Raw genomic sequence first — 14,331 nt, 5'->3', positions numbered from 1 at the left:
GAATTGTTTAGCTATAAGGCCATGAGTGTTTTAGATGCTAAATAGAGTCCAAATCCAATTTACAGCCTTTACAGTAGCAGATTACGCACTAAGAATACCAATCCCATAGAGTTTGTGTGTACCACATCCCCCACCACCGCCACCCTGCCCATTCTGAATTCTATGAAGCACAGTGTCAGTATTAAAAAAGCTAAAGTATTTCTTTTTACAGGGTTGAAAGTGCATTTTATTTAGCAATAAAATGAGACCACAAGCATGACAATACCTTCTTGCTTGACAGAGATATCATCATTTGTTTTGAGTCGACTTTGGCAAAATGTAACATCGCCACCTTTTTTTGGTGGCGAGCTCAAGACACACGACCTAGTGATTTGAAGCTGCGCTAAATGAAATGCACACTGACATCATTGCCACATCAGTGTGAAAAATGGTGTAGACAGTGTACTTCGGTTATATTTATTAATGCACTTTTATAAATATGCATGTGACCCATGGGCACGACATACCAAGACCAGCAAGCATGACCAAGTCCTCATACATTAATCACTATACAGAACAGCATAGGAAATCTGTAGATAAATATCATCAAATTTAAGTATTAATTGAATAGAAAATGATTATACATGGGGATTCCAAATTTGTAATATGTTATCAAAAACAACATTTTGAAAGTATTTGACGAAGGAAAAAAAAAAAAATCAACGATGAGAAAGTTTACAATATAATCACAAAGTTGAACAAAATAGACAATTTTGCTGCACAGTAATCTCATGTTGTCCGCCTTTGCATTCAAATGCAAATGAAGACCAACTGCTATGTAGTAGGTCACTTCAAGACTTACTATCTACAAGCTGTTATGGCAGCGCGGAGGTGGTAGTGTGCGTATCTATAAAAGCGCATTTATAAATATAACTGAAGTACACTGACAGACAACATGTCCTTGTGTTCCCTTTTTTACATGAATCACTGAGGGAGCATACAGGTAAAATATTCCATTTGTGGACTCACCCAGCCATTTGTAGAATAACTATTATTGTATGGGATGGGAATGAGATGTACATTCAATATTCAATATATTATTTGAAATTAAGCTCCTGGCATCTGAATTATTTATATATTTAAAAAAAAAATTAAAAATTAATTATAATTAATGTGTATTTTATTTTATTTTATTTTTATATTTTGATAGAGACTGTAACTGAAAAGCCTTTGAGATTCCAAAATTGCTTTGAACTTCTTTTCCTTGCTTTTTGTCTGACAAAGTAGTTTTTCAATGTTTGTTTTTCTTCTAATTTTTGAGGCCCCAAAAAACTTTGGTGGCACTGGGCACGGGCCCAACTGGCTCAATGGTAAATCTGGCCCTAAATTCCCACCATTGCCAATAATAATAATGCAAGTTTTGATTGCTTCATTTTTTAAAAACTTTGACCAGATTTTCAAACAGTGGAATCAAAGTGGAAGAAACTAAGGACAACATACCAGAAGAATCGCACCAAGCAACTTACTGCTGCACCAAGTTGCAGTGGTGCTACACCGGCCAGTACATGGCCATACTATCATATTTATGGATGAGTTCTTGAGCATACCAGACCCCCATCACACCAAGTAAGGATAATCTATTTTACTTCCAGTATGAGCTAGTATGTAATAATAACAAATATTAAGTACATTGTATTTACTGCTGATTTGCATGATTTACTTTACTAATAAGAAATGCACTCTTGTTCTAATTAGGCCATGAAAACAACAACAAAATTTCCCTGGTTTAAAAGTGTTCAAAGTGTGGGATTGCAATGATCAATCACACAAAGCTATCATGGAAACTCTGACAAACGTAAGCATGCCATATGGCGCTTGTGGTGACCACGTCGACTCACCAGTGTTGTTTCTAAAATAAATAAATATATAGCTTACCATATTTGTTCCATTAACCACCCAGGACTCTTGACAAAGTCATTTTGGGTGGGCTCTTATTATTTGCACTGTTTAGGCCATCAATATGTAAAAAACAGAGATGCCAGTTTTCTGATTTTAATCATGCCGATGCCCGAATTTTATCATTTTTGGCAGAGCAATCGCTTAAATTAACCATGGCACCCCATATGATTCAGTATGCCAAAGATATGTCTAGGAATCCGAAAAGTATCACTGCAATAACATTACAAACAAGTACTTAAACCAAGATATTCTTCGAAAGAAAACGTCTATGAAGGTTAAAGATGCCAAGACAGCTCTGTTAAAGAAACAACTTAGAGAAAGTAAAGGTGGAGTTCTGCAAGTTGACTCAAAACGAAGCAGCGTAAAGACAAAGTACTATGATCATTTTCTAGAATTTTTATTAGCACAGGGATGGTCACATGCGGTGGTCATTTGACATCCATAAGAAAAGACTTCAGTAGTGAGATTACTGTTGCTGAAATGCACGTTTTAGGCTTGTTTGGCAAAATGCTAACTGGTCCATGGATGATTAAGTTTAATACTATAGCGCAACATGAACTGAGTCGCATTGATGCCATCAACGTTGTTAAGAGTGTTAAAATTAAATTGCAAAAATTTGTGAGAATTTCTTCCATCACATCTAGTGGGGGAGGGTTTATGAATGGCTTTTTTTGTGTGTGTGTGCTGTTTGAATGCGGAAAGTAAAAATATCACGAAGATGGAAAAAAATTGATGGACTAATTATTTTCTGGTATTATTATTTCTGTTTCATAAATAGATTGGGTTAGGAGTTATTATGGAGAATGAGAACATGTCATCAATAATTGCAAGCATCATGCAGTATTTACATTCTTACGTACTGGGACAGGACCCCGGGCAGGACACCGACAAGCCTTTGCTGACAATGTGTGGTGGTGATCTTCTGACCGTAGAAAGAGAGGCCAATGTACAAGAGGACAAAGTTGATTTGTCTCAATTTTACAGTTTTAATCTTGAAAACATGATATTAGGTTTCAAGATAATCAGTCTTGAAAAAAACGTCACGTCACATAAACGCGAAAGAGATGTTCCTCCCCGAGCTGTTCAGAGACAAAAGGATACTCAGAATCTCCCTCCTGGACCAACGTTGAATTTTATAGGCCACTATTTGCCATCCAGAGTTCTTTCGCACATCATGAGCTACGTTGGAAAGGTTGAAAGCCTAATGTTGACTTTCCAATTCATCATACCAGTTATGCATAAACATTCTTCTATACAGTTGGACATGGAAAGGAAAAAGTATGAAAATCTACTGAGTGTTCCTGAAACAGACCCACTGACTCAACCACAAAAAATAATGCTACAAAGACTGATCAGAAACAGAGAACAAAATCTAGATAAAGATCACTGCATCGTAATTCCACATGTAGGCTCTGGTGGAAAATCCAAACGGTATTTAAATATACCCAAAACTCAACTGAGAAGTGGTGATGCTACAAATCGTACCAGAATTAGAAGGTCTCAAATTATTGAACGAGTTGAAAATACATGTTCAACTCCTGGCTCATCAACTGAATCCCGTGTCCATGATCAGCGTGCCAATAACATAAAACGTGACAGAGAAAATATGCTGTTGCAGCAGAGGAGGCCGGGTTGAAGATTGTAGCTCATTTTGGTAAGAATACGGTCCTTTCTTTAAGGGCGAACATGACTTTGTGAATGTGGAGGCTGTTGAAATGAGTATTCAGAGATGAGGTAGGCTGGGACGTGTTTGGTTCAGACAAGATGCAGAAAGAACAGCGCAAAATGGAATTTCAATATGAATGTGGAACAGTGATTGCAACAACTGGCGAGAAAGTGCATTTTGTTAGGGTAAAGGATGTAAAGGAAGATGTCACGCAGTTTGTGACAGAACTTTTAAAGGCTGGAGAACTGTTGCATTTGAACAACTTAGCACAGAAATTGCTTTGGCTTCATGTATTAGTGGACAAGGCGGGTGGGGGAGAAGTGTTTGGGCCAATTCTGGAAGAACTCCAACAGTGTGCTGCAAACATAGCAGAACTACAGCTTATTCTTCGTCATGTGGCACTGTCCAGCAAGATAAATCCACCATGCAGTGACTCATCCAAATGTGATGGTATACAAATATTATTAATTGTCTTTGAGTGTGATGGTCGAAATATAATCACTCGGTGAAAGATGCATCGTTCCATTCCACAAGCCAGAACAGTGAGTGGAATGGAACAATACATCCTTCACCGAGTGATTATATTTCGACCATTACAAGAATTTAAGACAGTTAATATTTGTTTAATATCACTCATACATAAATTATATTACCCATGTGCATCAGCAGTAGCTAATTTTCTCTGTATATGGAGAGGCTGGGTGTCTCTCCGAAAAGATCTTAAACTTAAGGATATTTTCTTTCTTGACACGCCAGTCTTACACTGATGTCTTGATATCCTGTCATCATCATTCATGCAGTAGTTCTCACGATAAAAGCAGCCAGGGGCTTCATGCCAACCCATCCTATCCCACTAGGAAAGCTAGGAAGCAACTGTTGTGAGATTTTTTCAGTGCAAATGGTTCATAGATAGTAAATCACCATAATTACACCATAACCGACATGCTACTTGCACTGCCAAAGATGAACAGAATCATGCAAATAAGAGCAGATCCAGAATTGCCAGAGATTCCAAAGGGACACAAGAAGCAGTCAAATATTTGGGAACAAGCAGGTCCTTTACCAGACCAGCTGCCTGACTTGAGTGATTACCCTGATGATGCCCAGTTTACCAATGCTTGGGAAGAAGGACTTCACTTGGCTCAAGATTTATGCAGACACCTTGGTAAGGGACTTTGTAAAAATTATCAATCTGAGGCCAATCCAAACAGTATTTAAATATACCCAAAACTCAATTGATTTGAGAAGTGGTGATGCTACAAATCGTACCACAAATAGAAGGTCGCAAATCATTGAAAGAGTTGAGAAAGCATGTTCAACTCTAGGCTCATCAACTGAAAACCATATCCATGATCAGCGTGTCAATAACATAAAATGTGATAGAGATATGATGTTGCAGCAGAGGAGGCCAGGTTGAAGATTGTTGCTCGTTTTGACAAGAATACGGTCCTCTCTTTAAGAGAAAACATGACTTTGCGAATGTGGAGACTGTTGAAACAAGTGTTCAAGGATGAAGTGGAATTTCAGTACGAATGTGGAACAGTTAGGGTAAAGGATATTTATTAAGGAAGTTGTCATGCAGCTTGTGACAGAACTTTTAAAGGCTGGAGAACTGTTATATTTGAACAACTATCATTGATTCCAGTAAATAAGGCTTTGTACAAAAAGGGCAAATACCTCACCAGTGATTCATCCTATCAAGACTATGCAAGTGAAGATGGATTAGGATATCTTTCACTATATGCTGTAAAAAATGGCAAAAAGGAACTTGACTCTATGTTTCAAATAAATCATCTTTCGAATGGTGAAGGTGTATAAATACGAAGATTTGGAAAAGAAGCTTATGAGAGTGTTGGAGAATATGCCAGATTGGGAGGCTGAAAGTATGTGTGTTACGATCAGTGGCGACGGAACATCAATGGGCAAGCGATATCATGTGACAAATAATGCTTTTTCCGTATTCACTAAAATCTGGCGATCAAAAGATCTCATTTTGGTAATTGCTAACAGGCCTGAAAAATATGAGTATATCCAGCATGCATTGTCTCCCCTCAAAGCAGAAATGGACCAAATTATTGATAATGGACTTGTTATTAATGGGAAGATGGTTGCAGTCAAGTTCATAATTTGTGCAGACTTAAAATTAACCAACAAAATACTGGGACTGACTACTTGCTCAGGAATGTATGCATGTGCACGGAAATGACCAACGTCACATTTTTCGCAAATCAACATTGACTTTGAATTACGAACAATTTAAGAAATAGTAATGTTATCATCGAAGAAGAAGTCAAAAACACAAAACACATGAACCATACGGTTGTACATGTAAAAACCCACCCATGTTTGTATGCATCCCAATCTACCACTACATACCGGACCCTCTTCACATGTTTCTTAGCATATCTGATCATCTTCTTGGCAAACTCATCACAGACTTAAAAACAAAGGACAAAAATCCCAAGAATGTCAAAATTAAGAAGTGCTAAAACATCAGTAAGTTGAGTTTTTCATCAAGCGCATCAGAATCTTGTGGAGATTTGGGACAAACAAAGGCACTAAATTAATGGAACATTGCGATTTCGCAGGAACAACTTTGACGAATTCAGGCAGTCATTTCATTAAATAATATCATATCAATGCATGGAAAGCTTCAGCAACAAGCTACAAAATAAGCGACACCCAGGAGCCATTTACCCACTGGTCATAACATTTTGGCTCCTGGTCCACACCAAAATCATATGAACCAGGCTCTACATTTTTTTTTTCAAACAGAGCCTGGTAGTTAAAGCATGTTTCGTATATAATGTGTACAATTGAAATTTAAATGACTCCTAACAGAGCTGTTTTTTCCAAATGTGTGATTCCTGGTCCAGATCTGCTTATTTTGAGGCTTGTTCAGCAAATAGATAAACTGTGGAAAACATTCAATGACTTGACAAATCACATGGAAATGACTGAAATGGAAATTCAATTATTTAAAGAGGAGCCAACATGTAATTTGTGCAGACTTAAAATTCACCAACGAAATACTGGGACTGACGACTTGCTCAGGAATGTATGCATGTGCACGGAGCAAATGACCAATGTCACATTTTTCGCAAATCAACATTGACTTTGATTTACGAACAATTTAAGAAATAGTAATGTTATCATCGAAGAAGAAGTCAAAAACACAAAACACATGAACCATATGGTTGTAAAACCCCACCCATTTTTGTATGCATCCCAATCTACTACATACCGGACCCTCTTCACATGTTTCTTAGCATATCTGATCATCTTATTGGCAAACTCATCACAGACTTAAAAACAAAGGACAAAAATTCCAAGAATGTCAAAATTAAGAAGTGCTAAAACATCAGTAAGTTGAGTTTTTCATCAAATGGGGCTTGTGTAAAATTATAGCTAATTATAAGGGTGCTCCTCAGATGAGGTGTGCTCACATACATGTATAGATATTTGCAAAACATGCAATGCATGTGGTAACACTTAGGCCCCACTTGCAACAAGTTCACACATCATGTTAAAGAACAATGGAAGGGGACTGGAAACATCTACAACACACACTTTCTTCCAATATTCAAGGCTCCCCTGACACGGAAAGCTTCCGATGGTGATTCAAGACAGCGACATTGTCAGAAAACATCCACGTACAGCGCAGAAGGCCAGCGTTTCACCACTGGGAATGAAAACTTAAACTTCACCCTCACTGAAAGAGTTGACAGGCATGATCAAGAGATCTGTTCTCTGAACATCATGAACCAGGACTATTTGCATTGTGGGAAGAAGTTGATGAACCAGCAGGATCAGACAAGGAGGCTGACAATTGGAAGGCATGTAACACACATTAAAGACTTACAACTTGTATTGGGGGGTCTGCACAGAGGATGTTTTCCCCCAGAGTGTTTGGAGAAGTTTGAGAGTGGTGTTGATGGTTGTACCCCTGACAATGTTAAAGGTACACAGATGTATTTGAAGATTTGCTATCTATTTGTGGAGGTTTTGTTCTTGCAGTGTATTTCTTACAGTGTGAATCACAATTGCATCTCAAGTAGCAAATTTCCTCGTAAGGGTCTTAAGAATACCCTGAAAGATCACTTCCATCACCAAACAGTCCTTCATGGATGTTATTTTAGCTTGTCATGCAGCTGTTTTGCTCATCAAAGCAGGTCAAGAATTTAGTTCAGAAGAGGAAGTTTGTTTTGCTAAGAGTGGTTCAGAATCAGACTGCTGTGAAGATTTCTTCTCCCCAACTGTTCCCAACAACACCATGGGGCGGCGCTGTCTACTCACATTTTCAAATGACAAGGACTCGGTGCTGAGAAAAAATTAGTGGTATCTTTAGATGATGTTATATGGACATTGGTAGAGTTTGATGATGACAGAATATCGGAGCGTGTGAACGGGACAGCGTGGAGCTCTTTGGCGCAGGCAGTGTTATAGCGATGTCACAAAGGGTTCTGTTTTGTTGAAGTCTGTGAAGACCCTCACATACTTTCTGTACATGATCAAGTAATTTTCAGTATGCATGTTGTTACTCATATTCATGCTGTTCGGCATCTGCCATTTTTTAATCTGAAGTTAACATTTTAACTGTTAACAGGGGTCCAGAATCGACTGTTAATGAGGTTGTTACATGCTATCGTAACACGTATGCAAGGACGATCCTTAAGGCTCATTCTTGTATTATGGGGTCCATTACACTTTTTGGTAGTGGGTCATCTTTTCACAGGAATTTCTTGAAATTAATGTCTTTAATCTAATGGTTGTTCTATCAGTTGTTTGAAGTACTTCAAGTTCTTCAAAATGATACCAAATACACCCATGTTCCCGATTCCTTTTAAAAAAAATAACTTTTTGTCATCGTGTCCACCATTTGTTTACCAAAAAGCTGTGACATAAAAGCATAACAAACTTGTGGTTCTCTTTTCACACAGAAAGAAAAAAAATTATTCATTCTTCTGTTATTATCTCGAAAGAATACAAGTTTATCTTCAATATGATATAAAAAATACAACTAAGGACGGTCAATTTTGTTTACAATGATCTATGAAAAAACTGGTATGTGACGTAACGATTTCGTGTCCACACTGTTACGACCGCCTACATGAAGTTCATGCTCCTTTTTTTCTCAATACAAACCCCCAGGATTCCATCAAAACATGTGAATAAAATATCGTGATCATGACAAAACCATGTGACATACCACTTTCCCCTATGGTCATCATTAATAAATACTGCAGAAGCTCGATCATGAAGAGGTCAATTTTCGTGTCCATATATGGCGTTACGACCGTAGATTTCAAAAGGTCAAATTTATGAATATTCATTGCCACTTCATTTTATGAATGAACTCCAAAATACTCTTCCTCCATTGGTTGGTTGTCGACCCCAAAGCTTCAGCTTCAGCGTGCCTAACAACACAAGCCAGCTGAAACCAGTTTCGTGTCCACACAAATCGGACCCCGTTACGACCGGAAAGTTGTGTCAACGTGTTGCGTTGTGCATTGGAATATCCATCGTATTCATCTTGGACCTGCTCGTAAGTAAACTATGTTTCTATTTTATGTTAAGTACTGATTGTAAATGTATAATTAAATAATAAACGGTACCAGTATTGTTCAAATAAGCTTGCACCATTACATTTTTATCTTGCGAACCTTGATCCGGATACGAAATTGTTTCGAGTCCACCCGTTACGACCAGCACCCGGCTTCAACTTCTCGGATTATTTTTTCTACAACGTATCTCCCAGCGGATCAAAAGCTGTTGTGAAAGTAATTGTCGCATTTTTTTTGTCAAATGTGCTCATCAAATTGTACTTAAATTAACAATTTCCATCAAACTTCATAGTTCAATGATGGGCGTAACGTTTTCATACTGGACTCCAAATGTTTTCGTATCCATGTCACGACAACCACGCAGTTCCAACTTCTCGTATCATTTTATCAACAACTATTTCCCAGGTGATCAAAACTGTTATAAAAGAAATTGTTATGTTTTGTCGTCAAATGTGCTCGTCAAATTGGCTTTATATTATCACATATTCAAAGAAACTTCATTGTTCAGCGATAGTCGCAACGTTTTCATACTGGACTCCAAATTGTTTCGTGTCCATGTCACGACCACCGCGTAGTTCAAAGTTCTCGTATCATATTATTTCCCAGGGGATCAAAACTGTTGTAAAATAAAATGTCATCAATGTCGGGTGATGCTCTTTGTTAAATGTGCTCATCAAACTGTTTTAATATTATCAATTTTTCAATCAAACTTCCATGCGTAACGTTTTCATGGCTGGACTCCCAATAGTTTCGTATCCATGTCACGTCCGCCGGCTCAAGGCGATAAGCATGGCAATCTTTCCACTCATGTTCTCCGTGGCTTCCTAATCTTTCCCCACGATTTTTTACACTTACTGATATATCTTCTGCTTTTAAATTATTTGAGTGTCTCTTCAGTAAATCATGGAAAGTGACTTTTTTATATTTTTTTCGGTGGGTCGTTACGCTGGACACGACATGTTTAGTTTGCTCATAGTGGAATGATCCATTCTCGTGACGTGGGCGTCAGTAATTGGCTAAGACGCGTGAGCACTGTAGCCACGGTATATGGAACTTGTTTTTGTCATTATTGGTAATATTTATAAATTATTAAGGTTTATTGTAATTATTTCAATATTTTAACGAGCATTGGTGACCAATTCCATTGCTTGAACGTTATTCCCCTCAATATGCTGATATTGTACACCCCCGTTTTCTAGACCATTCACGATCGTAAACAATCATGCAATCGGCGAACACAGAGGGTCTTTGGAGGCTGTGTGTAAATGCCCTATTCTATTAATGTGTGGATTTGAAATTGAAGAGACTAGAATTTGTGTTTTGAAAGTAGTCTAGAATTTGTGTAATTGGAAGTGGGTCATACATTTTTAATTTTTGTAATTTATGATTGTAGACTTTGTTTTTGGCAAACGAGTGGCTAATTTTAGGGGACGGCGTAGCCATTGCCAATTTTTAAACTTGTATTTTTACTATTTTTTATTCTTGTGGACTTTGTTTTTGGCAATCAGGTGGCTAATTTAAAGGGACGGCGGAGCCATCAGCAATTTTTAATAGGACAATTATATTCTTTTTTTTTTATTCTTGTGGACTTTGTTTTTGGCAATCGAGTGACTAAATTTTAGGGGATGGCGGAGCCATCGCCAATTTTTAAAATATTTGCTCAATTCAACAGCATCAAGAAAGAGCTGCCACAAAACTGGGTGCTATCGGTCTGGGAATTTGGTGAAAATTTCACTTGCTTTTATCAAGATGAAGCACAGAGTGTGTACTGGGGCAGGAATCAGGCCAGCCTTCACCCTGTGGTGACATATTACCGGTGTAAAGAGTGCGATGAACAGGTCACAGAGTCAGTTGTGTTCATCTCGTCGGACTTGAAACACGACCACCATCATATTAAGCAATACATGGACTTGATTCACACCCACATGGTACAGAAGAGGCAAATACCTGTACAACAAATGATCAGGTTCTCAGATGGCTGCCCTGGGCAGTACAAGTCTTATGGCCCGCTGGCAGATATTGCTTATGGAGTTAGCGACTATGGTTATAGAGTTAACCACAATTATTACGGATCTAGACATGGAAAAGAGGCCTCTGATGGGGAGTCTGCTGTGGTGAAAAGTCACGCATCACGTGCAATCAAAGCCGGAACTGCCATATTCATGCTGTTCGGCATCTGCCATTTTTAATCGTTAACAGGGGTCCAGAATCGACTGTTAAAGAGGTTGTTACATGCTATCGTAACACGTATATGCAAGGACGATCCTTTTATATGGCAATGAAATTGAGTGTGATCCCTACTTCGCTGATGGTAACAGAAATTTGCATTGTTCGATAGAGTATTTTTGACTCATTTATAGACAAATTCACCAGTGTCTCATTTAAACCATGATTGACACTGCAGGTTACATTTATGGGGAAGAAGGGGTCAGATTTAGGTGGACCACGACGAGAGTTCCTGAGGTTGGCTCTGAGACAAGTACATGACCGACTCTTCTTTGGTCCAGATGGTATTAAAGATCTTGTTGTCCAACCAACTCATGTTGAAAGAAGAGCATATTTTGCAGCAGGACTATTAATTGGTAAGACTATTAAAGTTGGCCTATATGTCTACGGGTGTAGCTATGGCCACAGTGCGCAGGTGCCAAAATGGGGCTCGTGTAAAATTATAGCTAATTAAAAGGGTGCCCCTCGGATGAGATGTGCTCATATACATGTATAGGCATTTGCAATACATGCAATGCATGTGGTGACACTTAGGCCCCACTTGCAACAAGTTCACACATCATGTTAAAGAACAATAGAAGGGGATTGGAAACATCTACAACACACACTTTCTTCCAAGATTCAAGGCTCCCCTCACAAGGAAAGCCTCTGATGGTGATTCAAGATGGTGACATTGTCAGAAAACATCCGCGTACAGTGCAGAAGGCCAGCGTTTCACCATTGGGAATGAAAACTTAAACTTCACCCTCACTGAAAGAGTTGACAGGCATGATCAAGAGATCTGTTCTCTGAACATCATGAACCAGGACTATTTACATTGTGGGAAGAAGCTGAAGAACCAGCTGGATCAGACAAGGAGGCTGACAATTGGAATGCATGTAACACACATTAAACACTTACAACTTGTATTTACCCACTTTGACAAGAAAAAGCATGGTATGTATGAAGAAGACATCAAGAGAAAAGACCGGCAGAATTGGGGGCCTGCGCAGAGGAAGTTTTTCCACAGACTATTTGGAGTGGTGTTGATGGTTGTACCCTGACACTGTGAAAGTACAGATGTATGGAACTAAATGAGGAACACTTAGACACAGCTGCTGGTCAACAAATGTGTGTAGGTAACCATCACAAAGAGCTCATGCAGGAAAACCGGGTGTTCCAGAATCGTAGTGGTGACATTCTAGCAGTTGTCAAGAACAATGTTATACGGCATGTAGAATGCAAGGGGATTGCCAGCTTTAATGCAAAACAATATGCATTATTTTTATAGAGACTACTTGTGTGCCCGGGTTGGAAGTTACAAGAAGAAAAATTGGCACTTAAAAAACAGGTGACTTCCATCAAAGAACTCTTCAAATCTTTGATGGATGTAGAAGCCATGGTGACAGACACTGAACAAAGTTCAAGCATTACTGATGTAGTGGCTCATAATGCAACCCATTTGGATAGAATTTTATCAGAAGGGACACCACAGTGACTCCTTTGGGAAGAGCAGAAAAAAATCCCTTTCTCTCTCTGATTTCAGCCAAATGCGATGGCACCCTGCAATCATATGCTGGTGCATTGCACTGTATGAGAAATCACTAGATTGGCTCACTAGATTTGCATTTTTTCCATGCAGATTAAATAAATGATATTCAAGTTGAATTTCATGCTAAAGAAATACCTCTCTTGTAATTTTTGTACGGTGATCTTTAGATTCCTGGAGGGAATCCTACAGGAGGTACTTAGATGGGGAAAACGATGCAGTGTATTACAGAATGAATACACATGATGAGGAGGTGGAACAACTCCACCTTGTCCTTGAGATAGCTAACCTTAGGTGGACAAGCAGCAACTCATCCAAAAGGTGTCTGGAGGGTAGGCTGAATATGATGGTCTTTAGATTTCTGGAGTGAATCCTACAGGCAGTACGTAGACATGGAATACGACGAATCATACCACAAAATGGATACACATGATGAGGAGGTGGAATAACTCCATCTGGATAGCAAACCTGAAGGTGGATAAGCAGCAACTCCTCCATTAACTTTCATGAATGTCTAAACTTAATTGCTGATTTAAGTTTATTGTTGTTTTCATTTCATGCAGGTTACCTTAATTGTGGATAAAAAGGACATGAGACCAGCTGAACGTTTGAGAAGTCAAAGGCCAAATCAATGGCTAAACCATCAGGATCAGAATCAGATGTAACAAGGGTGATTCCATAAAGTCCAAACTAGGAGGTGAGAATCTTAGTTTCAGTGCAAAGAGGTGATTTTGTGCTTGCACAAGTTGCAGTATCAAAGCTCTTATGTTTTCACTATCACAAACTTGCACAAAGGGTGTAGATAACCCATTGTAGCGAAACTGACACTAACACATTTTCCATCATTTTGTGACTTTGCCCTTATTCATGATCTTCAATTTAAGTCCCATTCAGTGATCCCAGCTCAAGTGTAAAAAAATTGAATTATTTATAATTGCTTAAAAGTGAAGGATAAGTCATTCAAATTATCATTCTTAGTTGATTTTCAATCACAGTATAAACTTAATTGATACATCTTAACAATATATAAAGAAAGACAATTATGATATGTATAAAAAATACAAGAATTCAAAACTGTATGATGACAGGCTAATATGCATATAATTGATAATATGTGACCGTCCACCACGAATGAGCCGTAAATGTCCTCAATTGTATTCTGAGTTACAGTGTAAAATGGGCATGAAGGTCGTAATTCATAGGTACCTCAATTTGGTGCTACATGTACCTCATTTAATGATTTTATACTGTAACCAGAATACAATTGAGGACATTTACGGCTCATTCGTGGTGGACGGTCACATATTTCGCACAATGTTCCGCACATGATGAATGCTTCTGCAGAATAATGTTCATATTCTGTTAACGACTTAAGTTATTTATTGAAGAGTTTAATGAGACAAGGTATG

At 38.3% G+C, this 14,331-nt stretch overlaps 1 pseudogene; it reads left to right on the top strand.

Moving 5' to 3' along the window:
- LOC140163017 (uncharacterized) overlaps positions 1–11,357 on the top strand; it is a 207,630-nt pseudogene extending 196,273 nt beyond the window's left edge.
- Positions 11,358–14,331: the final 2,974 nt, after the last annotated feature.

This window comes from Amphiura filiformis, chromosome 1 (genome assembly GCF_039555335.1).
Source record: "Amphiura filiformis chromosome 1, Afil_fr2py, whole genome shotgun sequence".
NCBI classification, from domain to species: domain Eukaryota; kingdom Metazoa; phylum Echinodermata; class Ophiuroidea; order Amphilepidida; family Amphiuridae; genus Amphiura; species Amphiura filiformis.
Note: the sequence above shows the minus strand (reverse complement) of the source record. Positions and strands in the feature narration are given on the sequence as shown.